Source organism: Lampetra fluviatilis, chromosome 70 (assembly GCF_964198595.1).
Source record: "Lampetra fluviatilis chromosome 70, kcLamFluv1.1, whole genome shotgun sequence".
In the NCBI taxonomy this organism is placed as follows: Eukaryota; Metazoa; Chordata; class Hyperoartia; order Petromyzontiformes; family Petromyzontidae; genus Lampetra; species Lampetra fluviatilis.
Genome location: NC_136344.1, coordinates 1,055,249 through 1,060,845, shown reverse-complemented (window position 1 = coordinate 1,060,845; position 5,597 = coordinate 1,055,249).

Sequence of the window (5,597 nt, the reverse complement as noted above, 5' to 3'; positions counted from 1 at the left end):
GTGGAGGTGGTGGAGGTGGTGGTGGTGGTGGTGGTGATGGTGATGGTGGTGGTGGTGATGGTGGAGGTGGTGGAGGTGGTGGTCGTGGTGGTGGTGGTGGTCGTGATGATGGTGGTGGTGGTGGTGGAGGTGGTGGTGGTGGTGGTGGAGGTGGTGGTGGTGGAATTTGTGGTGGTGGTGGTGATCGTGATTGTGGTGGTGGTGAGGGTGGTGGTGGTGATGGTGGTGGTGGTGGTGGTGATAGTGGTGATAGTGGACGTGATGGTTGTGGTGGTGATGGTGGTGATGGTGGTGGTGATGGTGGTGATGGTGGTGATGATGGTGGTGATGATGGTGGTGGTGATGATGGTGGTGATGGTGGTTGTGGTGGTGATGGTCGGTTGTGGAAGCAGGAGACCAAAAAATATCACTGCCATGGCGACAGAAGGGGTCTCTGTGTGTGTCTCTGTGTGTCTCTGTGTGACTCCGCTTGATTCACTCCGTGCTTGAACACACAGACACAGACATTCACAACATCACCGCTTGATCCACACCGACATTCAAAATATCATAGCCGTGCTTGATCCGTGTCAATTCCCGTTTTCATTCAGCATTGCAGCCTTAAATATGCGTCGATTTCCGTTTCATTGCTCCATATACGGGCCTAAATCATGGACACATTTTACTGGTAGGAACCTCCTGGTTACACCAGCCCACAGGGGATTATTGTGTCCGTCGTGCAGGGAGTGGGGGGTGGGAGGGGTGGGGCTGGGTGGGGAGGGGCTGGGTGGGGAGGGTGGGGCTGGGTGGAGGGGTGGGAGGGGGGTGGGTTGGGTGGGGAGGGGCTGGGTGGGGAGGGGCTGGGTGGGAAGGGGCTGGGTGGGAGGGCCTGGGTGGGAGATGGGGCTGGGTGGGGAGAGGCTGGGTGGGAAGGGGCTGGGTGGGGAGGGCCTGGGTGGGAGATGGGGCTGGGTGGGGAGGGGCTGGTCACCCCGTTGTGCCCTTATAAAACTCAACGTTTCACCTACTCACGCCGGATTGTGCCCGCCCTCACAGTCGGGCATATTTGTGGGAATGCACCACGCCGCCGTTGACCCTGCAGGCCATTGACCGAGCAACCCGACGTGTTCCTACCAGCTCCCTCCTCCGCCGCAGGAGGAGGAATGTGTTTGTTGCAGCGCCCCGCGTGATTGATCGGATCCGTGTTGAGAGCGAACGGGCAGGAAGCCGGTTTCTTTGTATTTATTTATTTTAATGTCGGAAGTTTGTGATTGCGAGCGGTGGTGCAGCGGTTAGCGCTACGCTGCGCTACGAACCCGGCGACCCGAGTTCGATTCCCGCTCGCGGCCACCAACACCGGTGACGATTATCTGAACTGGTCGTGGGCCTCCCCTAGGTCGACTCAACCTCAAATGAGTACCTGGTGCGGTGTGTAGTGAACATCGCCACTGGGGAGACAAAGGCTCCCACAGGGTTCAGTGTTAATCACTGAGGCTCACAGAGCCAGACTAAGGCTCCCACAGGGTTCAGTGTTAATAACCGAGGCTCACAGAGCCAGACTAAGGCTCCCACAGGGTTCAGTGTTAATCACTGAGGCTCACAGAGCCAGACTAAGGCTCCCACAGGGTTCAGTGTTAATCACTGAGGCTCACAGAGCCAGACTAAGGCTCCCACAGGGTTCAGTGTTAATAACCGAGGCTCACAGAGCCAGACTAAGGCTCCCACAGGGTTCAGTGTTGATCACTGATGCTCACAGAGCCAGACTAAGGCTCCCACAGGGTTCAGTGTTAATCACTGAGGTTCACAGAGCCAGACTAAGGCTCCCACAGGGTTCAGTGTTAATCACTGAGGCTCACAGAGCCAGACTAAGGCTCCCACAGGGTTCAGTGTTAATCATTGAGGTTCACAGAGCCAGACTAAGGCTCCCACAGGGTTCAGTGTTAATCACTGAGGCTCACAGAGCCAGACTAAGGCTCCCACAGGGTTCAGTGTTAATCACTGAGGTTCACAGAGCCAGACTAAGGCTCCCACAGGGTTCAGTGTTAATAACCGAGGCTCACAGAGCCAGACTAAGGCTCCCACAGGGTTCAGTGTTGATCACTGATGCTCACAGAGCCAGACTAAGGCTCCCACAGGGTTCAGTGTTAATCACTGAGGTTCACAGAGCCAGACTAAGGCTCCCACAGGGTTCAGTGTTAATCACTGAGGTTCACAGAGCCAGACTAAGGCTCCCACAGGGTTCAGTGTTAATCACTGAGGTTCACAGAGCCAGACTAAGGCTCCCACAGGGTTCAGTGTTAATCACTGAGGTTCACAGAGCCAGACTAAGGCTCCCACAGGGTTCAGTGTTAATCACTGAGGCTCACAGAGCCAGACTAAGGCTCCCACAGGGTTCAGTGTTAATCACTGAGGTTCACAGAGCCAGACTAAGGCTCCCACAGGGTTCAGTGTTAATAACCGAGGCTCACAGAGCCAGACTAAGGCTCCCACAGGGTTCAGTGTTGATCACTGATGCTCACAGAGCCAGACTAAGGCTCCCACAGGGTTCAGTGTTAATCACTGAGGTTCACAGAGCCAGACTAAGGCTCCCACAGGGTTCAGTGTTAATAACCGAGGCTCACAGAGCCAGACTAAGGCTCCCACAGGGTTCAGTGTTGATCACTGAGGCTCACAGAGCCAGACTAAGGCTCCCACAGGGTTCAGTGTTAATCACTGATGCTCACAGAGACAGACTAAGGCTCCCACAGGGTTCAGTGTTAATCACTGAGGCACACAGAGCCAGACTAAGGCTCCCACAGGGTTCAGTGTTAATCACTGATGCTCACAGAGCCAGACTAAGGCTCCCACAGGGTTCAGTGTTAATAACCGAGGCTCACAGAGCCAGACTAAGGCTCCCACAGGGTTCAGTGTTGATCACTGATGCTCACAGAGCCAGACTAAGGCTCCCACAGGGTTCAGTGTTAATCACTGAGGTTCACAGAGCCAGACTAAGGCTCCCACAGGGTTCAGTGTTAATCACTGAGGCTCACAGAGCCAGACTAAGGCTCCCACAGGGTTCAGTGTTAATCACTGAGGTTCACAGAGCCAGACTAAGGCTCCCACAGGGTTCAGTGTTAATCACTGAGGCTCACAGAGCCAGACTAAGGCTCCCACAGGGTTCAGTGTTAATCACTGAGGTTCACAGAGCCAGACTAAGGCTCCCACAGGGTTCAGTGTTAATAACCGAGGCTCACAGAGCCAGACTAAGGCTCCCACAGGGTTCAGTGTTGATCACTGATGCTCACAGAGCCAGACTAAGGCTCCCACAGGGTTCAGTGTTAATCACTGAGGTTCACAGAGCCAGACTAAGGCTCCCACAGGGTTCAGTGTTAATCACTGAGGCTCACAGAGCCAGACTAAGGCTCCCACAGGGTTCAGTGTTAACCACTGAGGCTCACAGAGCCAGACTAAGGCTCCCACAGGGTTCAGTGTTAATCACTGAGGCTCACAGAGCCAGACTAAGGCTCCCACAGGGTTCAGTGTTAATCACTGATGCTCACAGAGCCAGACTAAGGCTCCCACAGGGTTCAGTGTTAATCACTGAGGTTCACAGAGCCAGACTAAGGCTCCCACAGGGTTCAGTGTTAATAACCGAGGCTCACAGAGCCAGACTAAGGCTCCCACAGGGTTCAGTGTTGATCACTGATGCTCACAGAGCCAGACTAAGGCTCCCACAGGGTTCAGTGTTAATCACTGATGCTCACAGAGCCAGACTAAGGCTCCCACAGGGTTCAGTGTTAATCACTGAGGTTCACAGAGCCAGACTAAGGCTCCCACAGGGTTCAGTGTTAATAACCGAGGCTCACAGAGCCAGACTAAGGCTCCCACAGGGTTCAGTGTTAATCACTGAGGCTCACAGAGCCAGACTAAGGCTCCCACAGGGTTCAGTGTTAATCACTGAGGCTCACAGAGCCAGACTAAGGCTTCCACAGGGTTCAGTGTTAATCACTGATGCTCACAGAGCCAGACTAAGGCTCCCACAGGGTTCAGTGTTAATCACTGATGCTCACAGAGCCAGACTAAGGCTCCCACAGGGTTCAGTGTTAATCACTGAGGCTCACAGAGCCAGACTAAGGCTTCCACAGGGTTCAGTGTTAATCACTGATGCTCACAGAGCCAGACTAAGGCTCCCACAGGGTTCAGTGTTAATCACTGATGCTCACAGAGCCAGACTAAGGCTCCCACAGGGTTCAGTGTTAACCACTGAGGCTCACAGAGCCAGACTAAGGCTCCCACAGGGTTCAGTGTTAATCACTGAGGCTCACAGAGCCAGACTAAGGCTCCCACAGGGTTCAGTGTTAATCACTGAGGTTCACAGAGCCAGACTAAGGCTCCCACAGGGTTCAGTGTTAATAACCGATGCTCACAGAGCCAGACTAAGGCTCCCACAGGGTTCAGTGTTAACCACTGAGGCTCACAGAGCCAGACTAAGGCTCCCACAGGGTTCAGTGTTAATCACTGAGGTTCACAGAGCCAGACTAAGGCTCCCACAGGGTTCAGTGTTAATAACCGAGGCTCACAGAGCCAGACTAAGGCTCCCACAGGGTTCAGTGTTGATCACAGAGCCAGGCTAAGGCTCCCACAGGGTTCAGTGTTGATCACAGAGCCAGACTAAGGCTCTCACAGGGTTCAATGTTGATCACAGAGCCAGGCTAAGGCTCCCACAGGGTTCAGTGTTGATCACAGAGCCAGACTAAGGCTCCCACAGGGTTCAGTGTTGATCACAGAGCCAGACTAAGGCTCCCACAGGGTTCAGTGTTGATCACAGAGCCAGACTAAGGCTCTCACAGGGTTCAGTGTTAATCACTGAGGTTCACAGAGCCAGACTAAGGCTCCCACAGGGTTCAGTGTTAATAACCGAGGCTCACAGAGCCAGACTAAGGCTCCCACAGGGTTCAGTGTTGATCACAGAGCCAGGCTAAGGCTCCCACAGGGTTCAGTGTTGATCACAGAGCCAGACTAAGGCTCTCACAGGGTTCAGTGTTGATCACAGAGCCAGGCTAAGGCTCCCACAGGGTTCAGTGTTGATCACAGAGCCAGACTAAGGCTCCCACAGGGTTCAGTGTTGATCACAGAGCCAGACTAAGGCTCCCACAGGGTTCAGTGTTGATCACAGAGCCAGACTAAGGCTCTCACAGGGTTCAGTGTTAATCACTGAGGCTCACAGAGCCAGACTAAGGCTCCCACAGGGTTCAGTGTTGTTGAGTGCGAGGCTGTGTTGGCACTCCTCGGTGTTATTGTTGAGACAACTCATTGTGTTCAAAGCGAAAGTGAAACTCCGGAGGATATGTTAACAAAGCTAGAGACAAAGATCCCCCGTGTAGCCTCTGACAGACTGTTGGGGCAAGTGCTGTTAGCGAGCAGCGCCTATGAAGGCCGGCACGGCACACGAGGGGGTGGGTGGCCAGCACCACGCCCGGCCGCCTTTGTCTCCCCAGTGACGATGTTTACTACACACCGCTACACCAGGTACTCATTTGAGGCTGAGTCGACCTAGGGGAGGCACCAGGACCGGTTCAGATGAATCGTCACTGATTTTGGCCGTGGGCCGGAATCGAACCCGGGTCGCCAGGTTCGTA